The following is a 23,949-nucleotide window of genomic DNA, read 5'->3' as shown; positions in this document are numbered from 1 at the left end:
TTGTTTTATTCATTTACGGGATGTGGGCGTCGCTGGCTGGGCCAGCATTTATTGCCCATCTCTAATTGCCCTTGAGAAGGTGGTGGTGAGCTGCCTTCTGAAGCTGCTGCAGTCCCTGAGGTGTAGGTACACCCACAGTGCTGTTAGGGATGGAATTCCAGATTTTAGCCCCGCGACAGTGAAGGAATGGTGATATGTTTCCAAGTCAGGATGGTGAGTGACTTGGAGGGGACCACCAGGTGTTGGTATTCCCAAGTTGTCCTTGTCCTTCTAGATGATGGTTTGGATGGTGCTGCCTAAGGAACCTTGGTGGGTTCCTGCAGTGCATCTTGTAGATAGTACACACTGCTGCCACTGGTTGCCAAGGGTTTGGCAAGGGGAGGGGGGGGGGGGGGGGCATGCGGTGCGAGGGGTTGAATGCTTGTGGAACAGATAGCAATCAAGCAGGCTGCTTTGTCTTGGATGGTATCGAGCTTCTTGATTGAATGGCTGTGTTTCCACAAGCTGCAATATTATTTTAAATTGAAGACTTGGAGCTCGAGGGCACATGTTCAGACTAACGAAAGAATTGGGGACTGCATGGAGATGGAACAGAGACGAGAAGAATTGTCAATTGAGAAATGGTGAATGACATGGTGTAAAATCTTTGGGTTTTAAAAGGCTGTTGATTGCAGAAGGAAGGTACGACCACGAGGAGCAGTGGGGTTACACTGTTTGATGTCTTTTTATAGCTCGTCATGTGTAATGCAATAAAGAATATTTTAAATTGGTGTAAATGGAATTTAGAGCCCTTAGCAAATTGTGTGATCTTTAAAGCAATTCTCCACTCGGTTAATTCTCTTCAACCTTTGCTGGACAAATAAAACTGTTGTTTCAGTTGCTTGGGATGACGCCCTCTCACATCCTGTCACAAGATACAATCTCATTGTGGGATGTTGACTCATAAATACTGAGCTGTCCCATTGTCTCTTTCTTTCATCCCACGTTCCCGGATAAATCCATGCTGTAAATAATAGCCAGGCTAACGTGTTTTTTAAAAAAGTAAGTGCATCCAATTCCTCCCCTGATTGCCTTTACCCATTCCGAGCTAGCCGCTGCTGTTTGTGTGAGAGAAATAGTTCTGTTCATTAGGGCGCAGTGTAACGGTGAAGACCCTTGAGTATCGAGTGCTGTTCTTGGTTTTCCCTCACGTGCTGATTGAGCATATGTGGGGATGTCATTTTTCTCATGGCATTCGCCTGGAGCCGTGTGCACCCAGGAAACTTTAGGTATGTGGCAATATCTATGGGTGGCACAGTGGTGAGCACTGCTGTCTCTCAGTGCCAGCGACCTGGGTTCAATTCCCGGCTTGGATCGCTGTGTGGAGCTTGCACATTCTCCCTGTGTCTGCGTGGGTTTCCTCCGGGTGCTCCAGTTTCATCTCACAGTCTGAAAGACGTGCTGGTTAGGTGCATTGGCCATGCTAAATTCTCCCTCAGTGTACCCAAACAGGCACCGGAGTGTGGTGATTAGGAGATTTTCACAATAACTTCATTGCAGTGTTAATGTAAGCCTACTTTTGACACTAATAAATAAATTAAACTAATACACAGAATTCAAGTCCCATTTACTAGAGTAATTATGGGGAGGAAATAGAGTAGTGGTATTGTCGCTGGACAAGTAATCCAGCAACCCAGGATAATGTCAGGGAACCCAGGCTTGAATCCCACCACAGTGGATGGTGAAAGTTCAATTCAATAAAAATTAAAAGTTTAATGATGACCATGAAACCATTGTCAATTGTTGTAAAAACTCATCTTGTTCACTAATGACCTGTAGGGAAGGAAATCCCTGGTGCACATGTGACTCCAGATTCACAGCAATCTGGTTGACTTTTAAATACCCTCAGGGATGGGCAATAAATGCTGGTCCAGCTAGCGATGCCCACATCCTATGAGCTAATTAAAATAAGATCCTCGGTGCCAGATAACCACACCACTTGCGTGCTGCCATAAACATCAGATTTAAAACCGTTATTACACAAAACTACGCTACATGATAAAGTTGCTCTAAGTCTAGACAGATTGTAAAGCAAATTGAGTCTCTACCATAGAGCCACATAGTGCAAAATGAGGCCATTCGGCCCATCATCCTATGCTACTTCTTTGAACTAGTTCACTCCTCTTCTTTTCCCCGACCCATCTGTCCCTTTTTAAATGTATATCCCAATCCCTTCTGAAGTTATTCTTCCAGAGAACACAGAGGTGAGATTGCGCTCTGGAGGGAGTGCACAAACCTCCAAACACTTCATCCATTCAACCCTTCAAGCACTATGTGTGGCCGAGTCTGCAGATTGGGCATTGAACTTATCAGCCATCTCAGAGTCCATCAGAATCCATTAGAACCCAGGTCAGTCACCAGAGTGGAAGTGAGTCATCCTCAGTCCCGAGGGACTGCCTAAGAGGAGAAGAGTGACTGTTGGAAAGGTTAAGCAGATGTTTATTTGCTGAAGTACTGAAGACTGGGTGGACTCAATCATGGCGAACTCTGTGACCTCCAGGAAGGTGGAGGCCCTCCTGTGTCTTAAATTTGGCATGACCGTAGTCTGGTCTCAGTGCTCTAGCTTTTGGGAGCAGCCAGAAACATAAAAGATAGGAACAGGAGGAGTGCATTTGGCCCTTCGAGCCTGCTCTGCCATTCATCACAATCATGGCTGATCGTCCAACTCAATAACCTAATCCTGCTTTCTCCCCATAACCTTTGATCCCATTCGCCCCAAGTGCTATATCCAGCCGCCTCTTGAATACATTCAATGTTTTGGCATCAACTGCTTCCTGTGGTAATGAATTTCACAGGCTCACCACTCTTTGGGTGAAGAAATGTCTGTCTCCTCATCTCTGTCCTAAATGGTCTACCCCGAATCGTCAGACTGTGAGGCATTCACACGAAGAATGGCTGAGAGGTGAAGCAGGAGCAGTTCTGGAAAAAAAAAATGGACCTGTTGAATTATCTTGAATTTGATTTCCAGCTATATTACAGTGGATGGATCCGGGATGAGTGTTGCTGTCGAGTGGACTGAATGGGGGGCTGGGGGAGAGAGATACTTGCTTCCCTATCAGTTAATGGTAGTGGATTGTGGTGCTGTTCAGGACATATCCATTGTATCACTAAACGGGGATTTACCGACTAGCTGGCTAGGGTGGGGTTGGGGTGGAATTAAACCGCTCAAGGTCCTGTGTGTTTTTTGTTTTAAGAGCTCGCTATCATTGCGTTTCCTGGGCAAAGCTGCGATAAGTGTAGGAGGAGAGTTGTCTGAGCAGCTCAAGAGCTGTTCCTTGTGTTCAATCTCCCTCTGGTGTTAGTGCAGAGCCGACTTTGCGGGACTCGGTGTGGAGTGAGGGTGAGTTACCGGTGGCACCGGGTGGGATTTCTCTGTGGAATAGAGGGTGGGGGGAGGAGGTCAGGGAAAACCAGTCAAAGAAGTAAGGAAAAAAGATTTAGAGCAAGCAAAGAGGGTTTGCGGGGGGGGGGGGGGGGGAGGAAAGGCTTCCTTCGATCTCTTTTCTCCAGGTTTCTGTCGAGAGGAAACGAGTCCAGAAAAGCCGCAGGCTTCTTGTGAAAGGGGAATTAAACTAAGATTGAACGGTGGGGTTTATGTATCTCTAAATGCTCTTTTTGTTTAAAAACTGCTACATTCAAAATGGTGACATTGGCTTGCCCATCTTTGAGCAGCTATTGTGCGCACTGAACAAAGGGGACTGTTTAGTAGTTTATCTTTCAGACTGAGGGAGGAATGATTAACCACAAACTAGAGATTTATTTAGCTGACCGAGTACACACTGTTGAAATCGAGTTATTGCGTGGTGTGTGTGAAACTAACACAACGGGACCGGGAGGAGGGAGGGGGGGACACTATTTAAAACGGGTTTCTGAATGTATATTCTGTCTGTCGTGTCCCTTTGGTGTGCCCCCTTGTTTCAAATTAGCCATTTGCAAAGGAGTTTGGATGCAGATGGACCCCCCCCCCCCCCCCCCCATCATTTACGGTAGAGCATCAGGCTGTTTCCTCTCAGTAGCCCAATGTCCTCTCTCACCCTCAGTGCCCCCTACACTTGTAGTGGCCCTTTCATGCTATGCCATATGAGAGCCATGTTGTTCTCTCATCCCACCCCCTGTACATTTTTTTTGGCTGTGTAACACAGCTGTTAATCTCAGGTTTCTCTTTTTGAAACATTTATTTTCTCGCAGGGACTTGAAAAATCTCCCTTTCTGATACCTCGAGGACAGAAAAGTAGTGTCTCTGTACAAACAACAACCCCACCATAATATGTGCTGAATATTCTCATTCCCCCGCTGGGTGTGGGTTCAAAGGGAAAATATCTGATTGGGCCCCAGGACACTGCACCCTCTAAGCTGACCTATTCTAATTTCACTTCCAGTCTGGGAAACCTTTACAATAAAAACATTGGTTTTCACTTTCCCTTGGAAGACCAGAGACCTTTGCAGGATTCTGATTCTAGACTGGAGTATAGAGCAGTTTTTGACACTTGTATACTGAGATAGGGTGGCACAGTGGCAAGCACTGCTGCCTCACAGCACCAGTTCAATTCCCAACTTGGGTCACTGTGTGGAGTTTGCATGTTCTCCCAGTGACTGCGCGGGTTTCCTCCAGGTGCTCCAATTTCCTCCCACAGACCAAAGATGTGCGGGTTAGGTGCATTGGCCATGCTGAATTGCCCCGTAGTGTCGGGGATTAGCAGGGTAAATACGTGGGGTTATGGGGATAGGACCTGGGTGGGATTGTGGTTGGTGCAAATTTGATGGGCTGAATGGCCTCCTCCTGCACTGTAGGATTCTATGATAGGATTCTGTTAGGGAAAAAATAATTGTGTGACTGTAGAATTGGCCTCAGGATCGTGTATACCTACCACTTTGAGCCTAGCGTCACTTTTATTACTCTTTGCCAAGCTTTCCAATTCCAACTACAGCAGTTAACATTGATGCTAGAGATTTTTGAATGTTTTCAGCCACTGTCCTTGATTGAATACAGAGCATGGCTTCATTTAATTTGGCTTCTCAACTTTTCAACCTTGGTAGCCTGCACAATGGCCCTTCACTCTTCAGTATTTTAGTAAGAAAAGCACTCAAAAAAACTCACCTCCATTCCCACCCATGAGGATGAAGTCTTCCATTGGATGTTGTAGTGTTTTAGTAAACTAGTTTTAGCCCACCAGGTAATTGTGAAGACACTGCAATGCAAGTTGAAGCTTAAACCACATGACCAACACAGTAGGGTACTAACTGCGATGTGAGCAATTTAACAACATTTCTGGTTTCTTTTTTATTTTAAGACTCAGCCACATAGTCTGAAGCTGCACTTAGTGTCTGCCAGACGGGGTGGGAATGGGCATTAATAAGCCAGCCAGATTTTTGCCTGGTGTCTGCCCGCAAATTGCCATTTTCATTTATTAATTGGCAGGATTTGAGTTTATGACCTCTGGATTGCTAGCCCAGAACCAACACTGCTGGTGACTTGTACCCTTTGAGAAAGGTTGAAGAATCATGAGCTATTTGGCCTTGATGGGAGGTTTTTAAATACAGCAGTGGACAGAAGAAAGAAATTCTAATCACAACATCAAGCTAACCAATGATGACAGTTGGATAAGAGGTGAGAGGTTCAAGCATCGAAAGACAAAATTAGGATTCGTACCAGGATGATGTCCTTCACAAAGTGATCGATAAGCAAATGAGATAAAGGAGGCAGAAATTCTGGGATAATTCAGTAGATGTTGTGAAAGGATCTCAAGCTTTTCTATATTCAACTTCTTCGGTGAACACTTGCTAACAAGAATGATTGTCCACCTAAGAAACTCCGTGACATTGGTCATGAGTTATGAGGGTCCGCGTGTGGCTGGTGAGCCCAATCCTAGAGCCACACCTTCGACCGCACACTTGGCAAATGTTTCCAGGAGGTGGGTTTGGTCCTTGGACTCTAGATTGCCGACATTCCTTTCTCGGGCTACTTCCCCGGATCTCAACTTGCCGTCAGGTGCCCTCGAAGAAGCATGTCCCTTCAATTAAGAGGTTCCTCCAAATAGCTCTCTTATGAGCAAGGGTCTCCCAGGCATTGATGCCCCTTTTGCATTTCCTGAGGTAAGCCTTCAGGGTTTCTTAAACGCTTCCTTTGTCTTCCTCTTATTCAAGATCCTTCCTTGAGCAGGGTAAAGAAGATTTTCTCTATTAAGTGGAACCAAAAGATCTTTTATTCACTTATTTGCGCAGTGACACAGTGGTTAGCACTGTGCCTCACGGCACCAGGGGGCCCAGGTTCAATTCTAGCCTTGGGTGACTGCCTGTGTGGAGTTTGCACGTTCTCCCCGTGTCTGCGTGGGTTTCCTCCGGGTGCTCCGGTTTCCTCCCACACTTCAAAGATGTGCAGGTTAGGTGGACTGGCCATGCTGAATTGCCCTTTAGCGTTCTAAGATATGTGAATTAGGGGGATTAGCAGGGTAAATACATGGGGTTACGGGGATAGGGTCTGGGTGAGATGCTCTATTGGAGAGTCGCTGCAGACTCGCTGGGCTGAATGGCCTCTTTCTGTACTGTATAGGTTTCTATAATCAGTCATCCATGTGAGGTTGCAAATTTTAGTGAACATTAAAAGCACTATATAAATGCAAGTTGTTGTTGCTACAGTTGTAACGTGACCTCAGGATATCCCAAAGTGCTTTACAGCCCAGTAAAAATAAGTCTCTTGTCATAATGTGGGAAACATGGCAAGGTTTGACCAACAGCAGTGTGAAATAAGAACAGAAAATGCTGGAAAAACTCAGCCAGTCTGGCAGCATCGGCGGAGAGAGAAACAGAGTTAACACTTCAATGTGAAGCTGTTTGTCAGAGCTCAGCAGCAATGTGGACTATGTTCACTAGAGATTGACTCGGTCTCACTTCACTTCTGAGTCATAGCCTCAGAGTCCTCCCGTGATAGTTCTATCACAGGAGACAGTGAATGTACACACCGTGACAGAGATGGAGCAACTTCCTTTCATTTAGTTTTGTTCAGGTCTCTTTAAATTCAATCTCGAGTAGTTTTTTTAAATTGCTAGTTTAAATCGACACAAATGTTGTAAACACTGGCAGTCTGCTGCTGATTCTGTTGTCTACAATGCATGAGGAAGGAGCTCAGCTAATTCCAATTAAACAGAGACTGGGTGGCTACTAATGTTTACACAGCCTGGTGAGGTTTTGAATGCTTTCAGTGGATATTCAAATTCAGAATCCAGAATTTGGGGAAGGTTTAAGGGGCTGCAGTTGTTTGGATCCAAGAGTCAAATTAGAACTTCCAAGATAATCGCGCAGACTAGCACAGTACTCAGTGTTCAGAAACACAAGCAGTAAATAAACATGGTGTATAAAAGTTATTAACAAAGTGTTAGCTTACTGTTTAGATGTGTGTGTGTCTGTGGTGTGTGTGTGTGTCTGTGGTGTGTGTGTGTGTCTGTGGTGTGTGTGTGTCTGGTGTGTGTGTGTGTCTGTGGTGTGTGTGTGTGTCTGTGGTGTGTGTGTGTGTCTGTGGTGTGTGTGTGTGTCTGTGGTGTGTGTGTGTGTCTGTGGTGTGTGTGTGTGTCTGTGGTGTGTGTGTGTGTCTGTGGTGTGTGTGTGTGTCTGTGGTGTGTGTGTGTGTCTGTGGTGTGTGTGTGTGTGTCTGTGGTGTGTGTGTGTGTGTCTGTGGTGTGTGTGTGTGTGTCTGTGGTGTGTGTGTGTGTGTCTGTGGTGTGTGTGTGTGTGTCTGTGGTGTGTGTGTGTGTGTCTGTGGTGTGTGTGTGTGTGTCTGTGGTGTGTGTGTGTGTGTCTGTGGTGTGTGTGTGTGTGTCTGTGGTGTGTGTGTGTGTGTCTGTGGTGTGTGTGTGTGTGTCTGTGGTGTGTGTGTGTGTCTGTGGTGTGCGTGTGTGTGTCTGTGGTGTGCGTGTGTGTGTCTGTGGTGTGCGTGTGTGTGTCTGTGGAGTGCGTGTGTGTGTCTGGTGTGCGTGTGTGCGTCTGTCTGTGGTGTGTGTGTGCGTGTGTCTGTCTGTGGTGTGTGCGTGCGTGTGTCTGTCTGTGGTGTGTGCGTGCGTGTGTCTGTCTGTGGTGTGTGCGTGCGTGTGTCTGTCTGTGGTGTGTGCGTGCGTGTGTCTGTCTGTGGTGTGTGCGTGCGTGTGTCTGTCTGTGGTGTGTGCGTGCGTCTGTCTGTCTGTGGTGTGTGCGTGCGTCTGTCTGTGGTGTGTGCGTGCGTCTGTCTGTCTGTCTGTGGTGTGTGCGTGCGTCTGTCTGTCTGTCTGTGGTGTGTGCGTGTGTCTGACTGTGGTGTGTGCGTGCGTCTGTCTGTCTGTCTGTGGTGTGTGCGTGCGTCTGTCTGTCTGTCTGTGGTGTGTGCGTGCGTCTGTCTGTCTGTCTGTGGTGTGTGTGTGCGTCTGTCTGTCTGTGGTGTGTGCGTGCGTCTGTCTGTCTGTCTGTGGTGTGTGCGTGCGTCTGTCTGTCTGTCTGTGGTGTGTGCGTGCGTCTGTCTGTCTGTCTGTGGTGTGTGCGTGCGTCTGTCTGTCTGTGGTGTGTGCGTGCGTCTGTCTGTCTGTCTGTGGTGTGTGCGTGCGTCTGTCTGTCTGTCTGTGGTGTGTGCGTGCGTCTGTCTGTCTGTCTGTGGTGTGTGCGTGCGTGCGTCTGTCTGTCTGTGGTGTGTGCGTGCGTCTGTCTGTGGTGTGTGCGTGCGTCTGTGGTGTGTGCGTGCGTCTGTCTGTCTGTGGTGTGTGCGTGCGTGCGTCTGTCTGTCTGGTTTGTGCGTGCGTGCGTCTGTCTGTCTGTGGTTTGTGCGTGCGTGCGTCTGTCTGTGGTGTGTGTGCGTGCGTGTGTCTGTCTGTGGTGTGTGCGTGCGTGTGTCTGTCTGTGGTGTGTGCGTGCGTGTGTCTGTCTGTGGTGTGTGCGTGCGTGTGTCTGTCTGTGGTGTGTGCGTGCGTGTGTCTGTCTGTGGTGTGTGCGTGCGTGTGTCTGTCTGTGGTGTGTGCGTGCGTGTGTCTGTCTGTGGTGTGTGCGTGCGTCTGTCTGTCTGTGGTGTGTGCGTGCGTGTGTCTGTCTGTGGTGTGTGCGTGCGTGTGTCTGTCTGTGGTGTGTGCGTGCGTGTGTCTGTCTGTGGTGTGTGCGTGCGTGTGTCTGTCTGTGGTGTGTGCGTGCGTGTGTCTGTCTGTGGTGTGTGCGTGCGTCTGTCTGTGGTGTGTGCGTGCGTCTGTCTGTCTGTCTGTGGTGTGTGCGTATGTCTGTCTGTGGTGTGTGCGTGCGTCTGTCTGTCTGTCTGTGGTGTGTGCGTGCGTCTGTCTGTCTGTCTGTGGTGTGTGCGTGCGTCTGTCTGTCTGTCTGTGGTGTGTGCGTGCGTCTGTCTGTCTGTGGTGTGTGCGTGCGTCTGTCTGTCTGTCTGTGGTGTGTGCGTGCGTCTGTCTGTCTGTCTGTGGTGTGTGCGTGCGTCTGTCTGTCTGTCTGTGGTGTGTGCGTGCGTCTGTCTGTCTGTGGTGTGTGCGTGCGTCTGTCTGTCTGTCTGTGGTGTGTGCGTGCGTCTGTCTGTCTGTCTGTGGTGTGTGCGTGCGTCTGTCTGTCTGTCTGTGGTGTGTGCGTGCGTGCGTCTGTCTGTCTGTGGTGTGTGCGTCTGTCTGTGGTGTGTGCGTGCGTCTGTCTGTGGTGTGTGCGTGCGTCTGTCTGTCTGTCTGGTGTGTGCGTGCGTGCGTCTGTCTGGTTTGTGCGAGCGTGCGTCTGTCTGTCTGTGGTTTGTGCGTGCGTCTGTCTGTGGTGTGTGTGCGTGCGTCTGTCTGTCTGTGGTGTGTGCGTGCGTCTGTCTGTCTGGTGTGTGCGTGCGTGTGTCTGTCTGTGGTGTGTGCGTGCGTGTGTCTGTCTGTGGTGTGTGCGTGCGTGTGTCTGTCTGTGGTGTGTGCGTGCGTGTGTCTGTCTGTGGTGTGTGCGTGCGTCTGTCTGTGGTGTGTGCGTGCGTGTGTCTGTCTGTGGTGTGTGCGTCGTGTGTCTGTCTGTGGTGTGTGCGTGCGTGTGTCTGTCTGTGGTGTGTGCGTGCGTGTGTCTGTCTGTGGTGTGTGCGTGCGTCTGTCTGTCTGTGGTGTGTGCGTGCGTGTGTCTGTCTGTGGTGTGTGCGTGCGTGTGTCTGTCTGTGGTGTGTGCGTGCGTGTGTCTGTCTGTGGTGTGTGCGTGCGTGTGTCTGTCTGTGGTGTGTGCGTGCGTCTGTCTGTCTGTGGTGTGTGCGTGCGTCTGTCTGTGGTGTGTGCGTGCGTCTGTCTGTCTGTCTGTGGTGTGTGCGTGTGTCTGTCTGTGGTGTGTGCGTGCGTCTGTCTGTCTGTCTGTGGTGTGTGCGTGCGTCTGTCTGTCTGTCTGTGGTGTGTGCGTGCGTCTGTCTGTCTGTCTGTGGTGTGTGCGTGCGTCTGTCTGTCTGTGGTGTGTGCGTGCGTCTGTCTGTCTGTCTGTGGTGTGTGCGTGCGTCTGTCTGTCTGTCTGTGGTGTGTGCGTGCGTCTGTCTGTCTGTCTGTGGTGTGTGCGTGCGTCTGTCTGTCTGTGGTGTGTGCGTGCGTCTGTCTGTCTGTCTGTGGTGTGTGCGTGCGTCTGTCTGTCTGTCTGTGGTGTGTGCGTGCGTCTGTCTGTCTGTCTGTGGTGTGTGCGTGCGTGCGTCTGTCTGTCTGTGGTGTGTGCGTCTGTCTGTGGTGTGTGCGTGCGTCTGTCTGTGGTGTGTGCGTGCGTCTGTCTGTCTGTCTGGTGTGTGCGTGCGTGCGTCTGTCTGTCTGGTTTGTGCGAGCGTGCGTCTGTCTGTCTGTGGTTTGTGCGTGCGTCTGTCTGTGGTGTGTGTGCGTGCGTCTGTCTGTCTGTGGTGTGTGCGTGCGTCTGTCTGGTGTGTGCGTGCGTGTGTCTGTCTGTGGTGTGTGCGTGCGTGTGTCTGTCTGTGGTGTGTGCGTGCGTGTGTCTGTCTGTGGTGTGTGCGTGCGTGTGTCTGTCTGTGGTGTGTGCGTGCGTCTGTCTGTGGTGTGTGCGTGCGTGTGTCTGTCTGTGGTGTGTGCGTCGTGTGTCTGTCTGTGGTGTGTGCGTGCGTGTGTCTGTCTGTGGTGTGTGCGTGCGTGTGTCTGTGGTGTGTGCGTGCGTGTGTCTGTCTGTGGTGTGTGCGTGCGTGTGTCTGTCTGTGGTGTGTGCGTGCGTGTGTCTGTCTGTGGTGTGTGCGTGCGTGTGTCTGTCTGTGGTGTGTGCGTGCGTCTGTCTGTCTGTGGTGTGTGCGTGCGTGTGTCTGTCTGTGGTGTGTGCGTGCGTGTGTCTGTGGTGTGTGCGTGCGTGTGTCTGTCTGTGGTGTGTGCGTGCGTGTGTCTGTCTGTGGTGTGTGCGTGCGTGTGTCTGTCTGTGGTGTGTGCGTGCGTGTGTCTGTCTGTGGTGTGTGCGTGCGTGTGTCTGTCTGTGGTGCGTGCGTGTGTCTGTCTGTGGTGTGTGCGTGCGTCTGTCTGTCTGTCTGTCTGGTGTGTGCGTGCGTCTGTCTGTCTGTCTGTGGTGTGTGCGTGCGTCTGTCTGTGGTGTGTGCGTGCGTCTGTCTGTCTGTCTGTGGTGTGTGCGTACGTGCGTCTGTCTGTCTGTGGTGTGTGCGTGCGTCTGTCTGTCTGTCTGTGGTGTGTGCGTGCGTGCGTCTGTCTGTCTGTGGTGTGTGCGTGCGTCTGTCTGTCTGTCTGTGGTGTGTGCGTGCGTCTGTCTGTGGTGTGTGCGTGCGTCTGTCTGTCTGTGCTGTGTGCGTGCGTCTGTCTGTCTGTGGTTTGTGCGTGCGTGCGTCTGTCTGTCTGTGGTTTGTGCGTGCGTGCGTCTGTCTGTGGTGTGTGTGCGTGCGTCTGTCTGTCTGGTGTGTGCGTGCGTGTGTCTGTCTGTGGTGTGTGCGTGCGTGTGTCTGTCTGTTGTGTGTGCGTGCGTGTGTCTGTCTGTGGTGTGTGCGTGCGTGTGTCTGTCTGGTGTGTGCGTGCGTGTGTCTGTCTGTGGTGTGTGCGTGCGTGTGTCTGTCTGTGGTGTGTGCGTGCGTGTGTCTGTCTGTGGTGTGTGCGTGCGTGTGTCTGTCTGTGGTGTGTGCGTGCGTGTGTCTGTCTGTGGTGTGTGCGTGCGTGTGTCTGTCTGTGGTGTGTGCGTGCGTGTGTCTGTCTGTGGTGTGTGCGTGCGTGTGTCTGTCTGTGGTGTGTGCGTGTGTCTGTCTGTGGTGTGTGCGTGCGTCTGTCTGTCTGTGGTGTGTGCGTGCGTCTGTGGTGTGTGCGTGCGTCTGTCTGTCTGTGGTGTGTGCGTGCGTCTGTCTGTCTGTGGTGTGTGCGTGTGTCTGTCTGTGGTGTGTGCGTGCGTCTGTCTGTCTGTCTGTGGTGTGTGCGTGCGTCTGTCTGTCTGTGGTGTGTGCGTGCGTCTGTCTGTCTGTGGTGTGTGCGTGCGTCTGTCTGTCTGTCTGTGGTGTGTGCGTGCGTCTGTCTGTCTGTCTGTGGTGTGTGCGTGCGTCTGTCTGTCTGTCTGTGGTGTGTGCGTGCGTCTGTCTGTCTGTCTGTGGTGTGTGCGTGCGTCTGTCTGTCTGTCTGTGGTGTGTGCGTGCGTCTGTCTCTGGTGTGTGCGTGCGTGCGTCTGTCTGTCTGTGGTGTGTGCGTGCGTCTGTCTGTCTGTCTGTGGTGTGTGCGTGCGTCTGTCTGTCTGGTTTGTTCGTGCGTGCGTCTGTCTGTCTGGTTTGTGCGTGCGTGCGTCTGTCTGTGGTGTGTGTGCGTGCGTCTGTCTGTCTGTGGTGTGTGCGTGCGTCTGTCTGTGGTGTGTGCGTGCGTGTGTCTGTCTGTCTGTGGTGTGTGCGTGCGTGTGTCTGTGGTGTGTGCGTGCGTGTGTCTGTCTGTGGTGTGTGCGTGCGTGTGTCTGTCTGGTGCGTGCGTGCGTGTGTCTGTCTGTGGTGTGTGCGTGCGTGTGTCTGTCTGTGGTGTGTGCGTGCGTGTGTCTGTCTGTCTGGTGTGTGCGTGCGTGTGTCTGTCTGTGGTGTGTGCGTGCGTGTGTCTGTCTGTGGTGTGTGCGTGCGTGTGTCTGTCTGTGGTGTGTGCGTGCGTGTGTCTGTCTGTGGTGTGTGCGTGCGTGTGTCTGTCTGTGGTGTGTGCGTGCGTGTGTCTGTCTGTGGTGTGTGCGTGCGTGTGTCTGTCTGTGGTGTGTGCGTGCGTGTGTCTGTCTGTGGTGTGTGCGTGCGTGTGTCTGTCTGTGGTGTGTGCGTGCGTGTGTCTGTCTGTGGTGTGTGCGTGCGTGTGCCTGTCTGTGGTGTGTGCGTGCGTGTGTCTGTCTGTCTGTGGTGTGTGCGTGCGTCTGTCTGTCTGTGGTGTGTGCGTGCGTCTGTCTGTCTGTGGTGTGTGTGTGCGTGCGTCTGTCTGTCTGTGGTGTGTGCGTGCGTCTGTCTGTCTGTGGTGTGTGCGTGCGTCTGTCTGTCTGTGGTGTGTGCGTGCGTCTGTCTGTGGTGTGTGCGTGCGTCTGTCTGTCTGTCTGTGGTGTGTGCGTACGTCTGTCTGTCTGTCTGTGGTGTGTGCGTGTGTCTGTCTGTGGTGTGTGCGTGCGTCTGTCTGTGGTGTGTGCGTGCGTCTGTCTGTCTGTCTGTGGTGTGTGCGTGCGTCTGTCTGTCTGTCTGTGGTGTGTGCGTGCGTCTGTCTGTCTGTGGTGTGTGCGTGTGTCTGTCTGTCTGTCTGTGGTGTGTGCGTGCGTCTGTCTGTGGTTTGTGCGTGCGTGCGTCTGTCTGTCTGTGGTTTGTGCGTGCGTGCGTGTGTCTGTGGTGTGTGCGTCTGTCTGTCTGTGGCGTGTGTGTGTCTGTGGCGTGTGCGTGCGTCTGTCTGTCTGGTTTGTGTGTGCGTGTGTCTGTCTGTCTGTGGCGTGTGCGTGCGTCTGTCTGTCTGTCTGTCTGGCGTGTGCGTGCGTCTGTCTCTGTCTGTGGCATGTGCGTGCGTCTGTCTGTCTGTGGCGTGTGCGTGCGTCTCTGTCTGTCTGTGGCGTGTGCGTGCGTCTCTGTCTGTCTGTGGCGTGTGCGTGCGTCTGTCTGTCTGTGGCGTGTGCGTGCGTCTGTCTGTCTGTCTGTGGCGTGTGCGTGCGTCTGTCTGTCTGTGGCGTGTGCGTGCGTCTGTCTGTCTGTGGTTTGTGCGTGCGTCTGTCTGTCTGTGGTTTGTGCGTGCGTCTGTCTGTCTGTGGCGTGTGCGTGCGTCTGTCTGTCTGTGGTGTGTGCGTCTGTCTGTCTGTGGCGTGTGCGTGTGTCTGTCTGTTGTCTGTGGTGTGTGCGTGCGTCTGTCTGTCTGTGGTGTGTGCGTCTGTCTGTCTGTGGCGTGTGCGTGTGTCTGTCTGTTGTCTGTGGTGTGTGCGTGCGTCTGTCTGTCTGTGGTTTGTGTGTGCGTGCGTGTGTCTGTCTGTGGCGTGTGCGTGCGTGTGTCTGTCTGTCTGTGGCGTGTGCGTGCGTGTGTCTGTCTGTGGTGTGTGCGTCTGTCTGTGTGGCATGTGTGTGTGTCTGTCTGTTGTCTGTGGTGTGTCTGTCTGTGGTGTGCCTGTCTGTGGTGTGCCTGTCTGTGGTGTGCCTGTCTGTGGTGTGCCTGTCTGTGGTGTGCCTGTCTGTGGTGTGCCTGTCTGTGGTGTGCCTGTCTGTGGTGTGCCTGTCTGTGGTGTGCCTGTCTGTGGTGTGCCTGTCTGTGGTGTGCCTGTCTGTGGTGTGCCTGTCTGTGGTGTGTCAGTCTGTGGTGTGCCTGTCTGTGGTGTGCCTGTCTGTGGTGTGCCTGTCTGTGGTGTGCCTGTCTGTGGTGTGCCTGTCTGTGGTGTGCCTGTCTGTGGTGTGCCTGTCTGTGGTGTGCCTGTCTGTGGTGTGCCAGTCTGTGGTGTGCCTGTCTGTGGTGTGCCTGTCTGTGGTGTGCCTGTCTGTGGTGTGCCTGTCTGTGGTGTGCCTGTCTGTGGTGTGCCTGTCTGTGGTGTGCCTGTCTGTGGTGTGCCTGTCTGTGGTGTGCCTGTCTGTGGTGTGTCTGTCCCTTTCAGATGTTTAGGAAGTTCAGAAAATGTAGCAACGTTAATAGCACAGAAGGAGGGCACTCTGCTCATTGTACCTACCCCAGCTTAATCCCATTTTTCAGCAGCTGATAGAAACGTTCCAAAACTCACTAGCTGCACTACCAAATTACTGTTGATTGCTGATCCATCTTGTGCCAGTTGTTTCCAAATTAACAACCTTCATTTAAAAAGCAATCTGTCCTGATGAAGCAATTGTGAAATGTGATTCTTATTTAGCGTATTGGTTTCAAATGCTGTAAATTCAAGTATTATGTGATATGGTTTGATTGCCAATATCTTGCTTCTGAAACTCTTTCTTTGAGCTGTGGTAGGTGTGCCTCAGTTGGTAGTACTTACATCCAAGTCAGAAGCCGTGGATTAGAGTGCCACTGCAGAAACATGAGGTTGACACTCCGCGCTGTGGCACTGAGGGAGCACTGCGCTATAACTTCATTGCAGTGTTGATGCAAACCTTACTTGTGACTAATAAATAAGCTTTACTTTGCTGTGGTGCTGAGGGAGCACTGGCACTGTTGGCGGTGCGTCTCTTGAATGAAATGCTAAACTTGGCTGCCCCATCACATGGATGTAAAAATCTCATGGCATAATTTGAAGAAGGGCTGGGAGATTTGTCCCAGGGACCTGGCTGATATTTATCCCTCAATCAGCCTTCCTGCAACAGGTGATTAGGTCATTGTCATAGCTCTGACAAACAGCTTCACATTGAAGTGTTAACTCTGTTTCTCTCTCCGCCGATGCTGCCAGACTGGCTGGGTTTTTCCAGCATTTTCTGTTCTTATTTCACACTGCTGTTGGTCAAACCTTGCCATGTTTCCCACATTATGACAAGAGACTTATTTTTACTGGGCTGTAAAGTACTTTGGGATATCCTGAGGTCACGTTACAACTGTAGCAACAACAACTTGCATTTATATAGTGCCTTTAATCTAATAAAATGTCCCAGTGTGCTTCACACAGGTGTTATCAAGGTAAATTTGTCATTGTGCCACATGAGACATGAGCCAGGTAGGCTTTTAGCACTATTTTAAGGCAGGAGTGGAGAGAGATGATATTGTTTAGGGAGGGAATTCCAGGTGTTAAAGCTTAGGCAGATGAACGCACAGCCAACAATGGTGGAGTGAAGGAATTCAGGGACCATAGAATCCTACAGTGCAGAAGGAGGCCATTCAGCCCATCGAGTCTGCACCGACCACAACCCCACCGAGGCCCTATCCCCATAACCCCATGTATTTACCATTGCTATTCCCCTGACACTAAGGGGCAATTTAGCATGGCCAATCCACCTAACCCACACATCTTTGGACCGTGGGAGGAAACCAGAGCACCCGGAGGAAACCCACACAGACACGGGAAGAACGTGCAGACTCCGCATAGACAGTGACCCAAGCTGAGAATCAAACCCTGACTCCGTGGTGCTGTGAGGCAGCAATGCTAACCACTGTGCCACCTTGCCGCAAGATGGGCAAGAGGCCACAATTGAAAGAAATTTTGGAGGGTGATTGGGCTGCAGTAGGTTACAGCGACCAGGCTGTGGAATCATTTGAAAGGCAGGGTATTTTTAAAATCGAGACGTTGTTGGATCAGTAGCCAATGCAGGTCCGAGCATACCGGCTGAATTGAGTTATGAAATGGGCAAAAGAGATTTGAAGTTTATAGAAGGTGGAATTTACAAGACCATCAGAATACCACTTGCACGTTTTCCCCACACAGCCCAAGTTTGGAAGAACAGAATCTGAGTGTATTTCTGAATGTTTTCATGATTCAAGTGAAAGTATCACATCCACCATTGTGATACGCAGAAATCTTGGTATTGGCATGGATTGTTGCAGCTAGGTAGTGTCTGCCTATTTTCAGTGGATGGGTCGGAATGTGCCCATGAAGTAAGCAGCCAGCCACAAACCATACCAAAGTGTGGAGTTTCATTTGATGTAAAGGCGATAAATTTATAGAATTATAGAATCCCTACAGTGCAGAAAGAGATCATTTGGCCCATCATTTAGGGTGGCACGGTAGCACAGCGGTTATTACTGCTACCTCACAGTGTCAGGGGCCCAGGTTCGATTCCCGGCTTGGGTGACTGCAGAGTTTGCACTTTCTCCCCATGTTTGCGTGGGTTTCCTCCATGTGTTCCGGTTTCCTCCCACAGTCCAAAGATGTGCGGGTTAGGTTGATTGACCGTGCTAAATCTCCTAGTGTCAGGGGATTAGCAGGGTAAATATGTGGGGTAACAGGAATAGGGCCTGGGTGGGATTGAGGTCAGTACAGACTCGATGGGCCGAATGGACTCCTTCTCCACTGTACAGATTCTATGATCAAGTCTGCACCGACTCCGAAAGAGCAACGCACCAGGGTTCACCTGCTCATCCTATCCCCATAACCCTGCGCATTTACCATGGTTACACTAAGGGGCGATTTAGCATGTCCAATCCACCTAACATGCACATCTTTGGACTGTGGGAGGAAACCAGAGCACCCGAAGAAAACCCACGCAGACATGGGGAGAGCGTGAAAACTCCACACAGACAGTGACCCAAGGCCGGAATCAAATCCAGGTCCCTGGTGCTGTGAGGCAGCAGTGCTAACCACTGTGCCACGACCGTGCTGCTTGTGAATTTGTCACAGAATACTGTACGCCTGTTTATTTAAAACCCTTTCAGCTATAGATCTTTGATTCATGCCTCCTTTGTAGTCTTGCTGTAAATTGTGGAATGTATGAATGGTGTTTATCTGTAGTGCAGCCTTTGAAGAAAAATAGTTAAAAGATTAAAGCTCTCTTCTAATAATAACTTGGATAATAGTGGTGGTTGTGAATAAGAAAGACAAGGGTTTTAAGTGAAAAAGTCCAGATTTCTTGGAAATGGTAATCACTGGGTTCTGATCTGGTTTTGTAGCTGATAGTTTGTCATAATGTAACAGTATATTTTTAACAAAATGGATGGAAGAAGAATATGAGAGGTGGAGATCACCATTTCATCTCTTGTCTACCATGCTGTCTTTTCACTCTTGATTTTGAGTTAGCTCAGTACTGTGTCTGAACGTCAGCCGAGGTTCTGTTGGTAGCATTCTCATGGTCAGAAAGTTGTTTGAGTCCCACTCCAGAGTCTGGAGTATAATTCAGTGCCATGCTTCATTGCAGTATTGAGGGAGTGCTGCACTGCTGGAAATGCAGTCTTTTGGATGAGATATTAAACCGAGGCCCCAAATGCATTCTTGGATAGTCAGTCGGAAAAGAATCCCTTGACATTGTCTTGACAATGGATAGGATATTCCTTGGTGTACTGGCCAAAGCCTATCCCTCAACCAACCTCACTGAAAGAGATTATCTGGCCATTATCTTGTTGATGGTTATGGGAACTTGTTTGGTGCAGTTTTACTGCCACGTTATGTTATGTCAGTGAGTACACCTTGAACATGCTTCATTGGCTGTAAAATGCATAGGACTGTCCTGAAAACATCAATGGGGCTATATGGGTATAAATTCTTTCTTTCCCAGCTGAAAGGATCCAAAATGAAGCACGTCTAGGTCGTGGGTTTCTACAGAAACCCATGAGTTCAGTTCCTATGTCCCTTGGGATCACTCTTGATATCAGAATTGAGGTGGATCCTGAAGTATCTCTATTGAAAGCAATGATGGAGACCATTGGACTGATCTGGGTGCTGATCTGGGGCCACCCATGTCTAGGAATGCTCACTACCACCCCCAGGAGCAGCGTGCACACTCACTGACAATTCTTCTCAATTCTACATTTCCTTTTGTTTTTATGACAATTGAGTAGAAATCCTGATTATTTCAGGTTTCCCCTGCATGAGCTTGGTTTGCCAGTCATTCTGGTAGAAATCTTACCAGTTGGGACTTGCCTGTAGAAATGCTCCCTTCATGACTCTCTCCGTATAAGATGTATTTTCATTAGTTTAATTTAATGTATAGTAATTTATTTCACTGAATCTTGGATTTCCCACAAAGGGCAGTGAAGTATAGAGCTGAGCAGAACACTGTGCTATTGCTCGTCATGCTAGGGAGCCCGAGTGGGTTATTGGTTAGCTTCAAAGAGAATGTTTGCTTCCAGACAGTCTTCTCTTACCGGTGGTAATACTGGACTATTCTCATGGTTACTACAGAATCTCAGCCAGAGTTGAGCTTGGTTCAGCACTTGAGCAAGTTCCAACTTGGCTGCTTAAACATCACCCACTTGAAAACTGCCACAGCTTTCTATGAAAGACCACTTTGCTGACACAATACGGATGTATTTTTGACTTGTGTTGCTTTAATGGCCAGGTATTTAAAATTGCCATTTTCCCTAATTATATTGGCTATATATAATATATATATCCTAATTTGCTGTTCTACCATTTAAAAAAAAGCCTGATGTCTAGCACTGCTGCTCTGCCTAGCTATCTTTTAATTTGCATGCATAAAGTTTATTTATAAAGTGAGGAACCTTCAGAGGGTGAAGCCCTATCTATTGGTAACTTGACTCAAATTGATAACGAGCAATCCAGATGAGGATCATTATGCAAGACACCGTGAAACTTCTAAAATGTAGAGATACTTTTTGACTACCCTCAAATTCTGGGGGTTAAACTGAACTAGACTAGCCATATAAATGCACACAGCTGCCTGTAAGTTTCAATAGTGGAGGAAGTGAATGTGGTGGATGGGGGACCAATCAAATCGGCTGGTTTGACTTGGGTGTAGAGCTTGTTGAGCGTTGGAGCTGCACTCACCCAGGCAAGTATCCCATCACATATCTGATTTGAACTACATAAGCAGGTCAAAATTTGGGAATTCTGAGGTGAGGAACTCATCTCCTGACTCCACATCTACAAAGCACAAGCCAGAAGTGTGATGGAATACACTTCACTTGCCTGCATGAGTGCGACTCGAACAACACTCAAGTAGCTTCACACAATCCAGGTCAAACAAGTCTGCTTGATTGGCACCCCATCCACCACCTTAAACATTCACTCTCTCCACCATCAACGCACAGTGGCAGCAGAGTGTACCATCTACAAGATCCACTGCAACAACTGCTTCAACAGCACTTCCAAACCCTCAACAGCTGAAAGGACAAGGGCAGTAGACATTTGGAAAAGCCATCACCTCAAGTTCCTGTCCAAGTTACATGTCATCCTGACTTGGAACTATATACTTCCTTCACTGTCGCTGGGTCAAAATCCTAGAACTCCCTAACAGCACTCCTTACACCACGTGGACAAGAAGGCAGCTCACCACCACCTTCTCAGTGGCAACTAGGGATGGGCAATAAATGCTGGGCTTTCCAGCAACACCCACATCCTAAGTAAAGCTTGGCCAAAGGAGTGTCAGAAAGACGAGAGAGAGAGAGGAGGAAGGGTTTAGGGAGGGGATTCAAGTGCTTAGCTAAAGACATGGCCACAGTTAGGTTGAGCAATGGAGGAAGTGGCATCCTCACTGGCTCAGACCCCGTCATTCCACTGACATGCCCATCACTCAGCTGATCAGGGCAGGCGAGCTAGACCCAGTCAAAGCTGGGTCTTTATTTTAAAGAGTGGCTCCAGTCCATGTGTAGGCTGAGTGTAATCATCTGTCTGCATTAAAAATAAATACACCCACAAGCCTCCTTATTTCCTCCAGCAAGAACTTTGATGGATTGGGTGATCAGTGCAGAAATAGTTCAGAAATTGATAGTTTTGTTTATTGAGATGAAAGGGAGCTCTGCTGCCCATAGGGTGGGTATCTGAAAAACAAAGCCTGATAGCCAAGTACCTCTGCAAACTGTACTCGAAGGAGCCAGATTCAAATAGTATCTCTATACTTCTCTAAGCTCGAAGGAAGAGCGAACTTTTGCATTTATATTAGCACTTATTGTGACGTTAGGATGCTCCAAACCACATCACAACCAATGAAATACTTTTCGAAGTGCAGTCATGCAGCAGCCATTTTGTGCACAGTCAACACTCATAGACAGCAATGAGATTAATGACGAGGTAATTCTTTTTGCATTGTTGACTAAGGGATAAATACTGACTAGGACACTGGTGAAAATGTCGTTTTGTTCTCTGAAAAATGCTGTGGAATCCTTTCTGTCCATTCAAAAGCACAAATGGAGTCCCGTTTCTGTCTAACTCAAAAGATGGCACCTTTGACATTGCAGCACTCCCCCAATCACTGCGCTGGATTGTCAGCTTGGATTGGGCACTCGGGCCTTTGGAGTGGGACTTGAACCCTTGACGTGATGATTTGGAGGTGAGAGTGCTTTCTCCTGAAAAGGCAGGAGAATGGGGACGAGAAAAATATCAGCCATGATTGAATGGCGGAGCAGACTTGATGGGCCGAGTGGCCTAATTCTGCTCCTATGCCTTATGGTCTAGAACCGTGGTTGACACCTACCCCACTTTTTTCTTATTTCTCTCCGTGTGGGAGAGAATCCCAAATCTATAATGCACTGAGTGGAATAACCGACCCAGAATTGTATGTTGAGAATAGTGAGGGGGAATGCTGGCTGCAGTGTCCCCTTATCGTAGGGATGTCCTTGACTGCAGCTTTCCATTAGATTTAATGCACATTCCTTCCTCATAATGTTTTTTTACAGGACCAAACTCACTGAATTGTTTTTTTGTATCCAAGAAGCAACATTCAGTGGATTGTTTGGTCTGTCGCAGTTGAACACCTCAAAATAGAGGGGTTTGACGTGATACCACCAAGCATTCAGTTCTCAATAATCATCTGCTACTGATCTGTTTGGACTAATAAATTAATCTCGGTGAAATGAAAGGCGGATTGCTATATTAAGCATGACATTAATTTGTGTTGTTGCCCTGTTGTAACCTCTATGCTGCACATAGCAGACCGGGAATTCAATGAGTGAAACAGTGCGGGGAAGAAATTTCACTGTCGGCACTGGCAACGGTAACATTTTGGTTCTAAGCGCATGAACTAATGATCCGGAGACACGAGTTTCAATCCCACCATGGCATTGAACCATAAAGTCCCTACAGTGCAGGAGAAAACCATTCGGCCCATCAATTCTGCACCAACTCTTCGAAAGAGCCTCTTATCCAGGCCCATCCCAGCCCTATCCTCGTAACCCCATGCATTTACTGTGGCCAATCCACCTAACCTACACATCTTTGGACACTAAGGGGCAATTTAGCATGGCCAATCCACCTAACCTACACATCTTTCGTCAATTGCATATTGGCATCTGGGGAATTTAAATTTAGTTAATTGAGTTGAAATCTGGAATGCAAAGCTAGCATGTTTTTAAAGGTACCAGATTGTTGTAAAACCCATCTCGTTCATCAATATCCTTTAGGGAAAGCCTTACCTGGTCTGGCCTATAATTAACTTCAAATTTACAGCAATGTGGTTGACTATTAACTGCCCTCCAAAATGGACTAGTGAGTTATTAGTTGTACCAAACTGCTGCGACAAAATATAGTAAACCAGGCATCAGATTTGGGCACAATAAAGGCAGGCCCATCTCAGTCAGCCCTGCAAAGTCCTCCATCTTTCAACTTGTGCCAACATTGAGCAAACTGTCCCAGGTTAGTCATATTTACTGTATCATACCTTTTAGTCAATGTCCCAAACACCTCCATCACCATTCCTGGGTATGTCCTTTCCCATCATTAAGACAAACCTGCCAGAGGTGATGGCACAGTATTTTACAGTCAGGAAGGAATGGACCCGGCAGTCCTCAGTATTGACTCTGGACCACTTTAAATCTCATGACATCAGGTCACACACAGATAACAAAGCATCCTGCTGATTACCATCTACCACCCTCCCTCAGCTGGTGAATCAATTCCTCCTCCATGCAGAAACTTCACTTGGAAGAGGCACTGAAGCAAGAATGTACTGTGGATGGAGAGCCTCAACGTTCCATCATCAGGAGTGGCTCTAAGGCACCACTACTGTCTGAGCTGGTTGAGTCCTAAAGGACATATCTGTCTCCTTTAAAAGGGATTCCAATCATGGGACTTTTAACACCCAGAATGACGAACATGGGAACATCTCCATCCTTGAGCTCCCCTCCAGGTTGCACACCATCCTAACTTGTAAATACATTACGATTAAGGCAAAATACTGCAGATGCTGGAATCTGAAACAAAACCAGAAAATGCTGGAAAACCTCAGCAGGTCTGACAGCGTCTGTGGAGAGAGAATAGAGCCAATGTTTCAAGTCTGGATGACCCTTCGTCAGCTCTGTTTAGGATTCCTTCATTGTTAGGTCAAAATCTAGCAGTTTCCTCCCTAACAGCACTATGGGTGTACCTGCACCTTGTGGACTGCAGCAGTTCAAGATGGCGGTGCTACACGACCTTGTCGAAGGCCATTAAGGATGGGCAATAAATGCTGGCCTCGTCAGTGACAGTATTGCCATCCAATTAATGAATATGAAATAAAAACACAAATCAACTCAAAGCTTGGGATGTGAAAAAGCGAGTGAGACTCAGTTTTATGACATGGTGCACAGAAATAAAGGATAGAGAGTTAAAATAATACTTCTCTAAAATAATCAATCATCTATGAATTCAATTTAACACTAAACTATGCTTCATTGATGATGGATTTTTACTGGATTGATGTTTTGGTTTTATATTAAGTGGTTGAGTTGACGAATGACTGTAGACTAAATGTACTTGAAAATATTTTTAGTAACCTTTAATTCATTTTATTTACATGTCTGTGAAACATCCAGCCGGCAGTTAAATGGGCAGTAGTGTCCTTAATCTTGCATCTTTGAAATAAAGCAATTTGGATTGTAAGGTTGCAGTAGACGTATATAATTTTAAAATGTCAAGTGCTGTCTTTATTTGATAGTTTGGCTAAATGGTGTTTCACCCGTAGGAGTTCAATTAAAATGTTCCCGCTGTGCAAGTGGTTTTGTGATCACTGCGCTGAACTTTTTAAAATGG

General features: G+C 48.9%; 1 protein-coding gene across 7 annotated transcripts in view; it reads left to right on the top strand.

The window, feature by feature from the left end:
- pisd (phosphatidylserine decarboxylase) overlaps positions 1–23,949 on the top strand; it is a 146,293-nt gene that overhangs the window by 47,484 nt on the left and 74,860 nt on the right. The window contains exon 1 of one of the 7 annotated variants that reach the window (XM_078226831.1): positions 3,257–3,379. The exons of 4 other annotated variants lie outside the window; for them this stretch is intronic. The gene's annotated coding sequence lies outside the window, so the exon portion shown is untranslated. Of the gene's footprint in view, positions 1–3,256; positions 3,380–23,949 lie in introns of those variants that run through there. 2 more of the 7 variants (XM_078226832.1, XM_078226826.1) reach the window with 2 other exon arrangements.

This window comes from Mustelus asterias, chromosome 13 (assembly GCF_964213995.1).
Source record: "Mustelus asterias chromosome 13, sMusAst1.hap1.1, whole genome shotgun sequence".
NCBI lineage: Eukaryota > Metazoa > Chordata > Chondrichthyes > Carcharhiniformes > Triakidae > Mustelus > Mustelus asterias.
The sequence above is the reverse complement of the archived record's forward strand: the minus strand, read 5'-3'. Positions and strand labels throughout refer to the sequence as shown.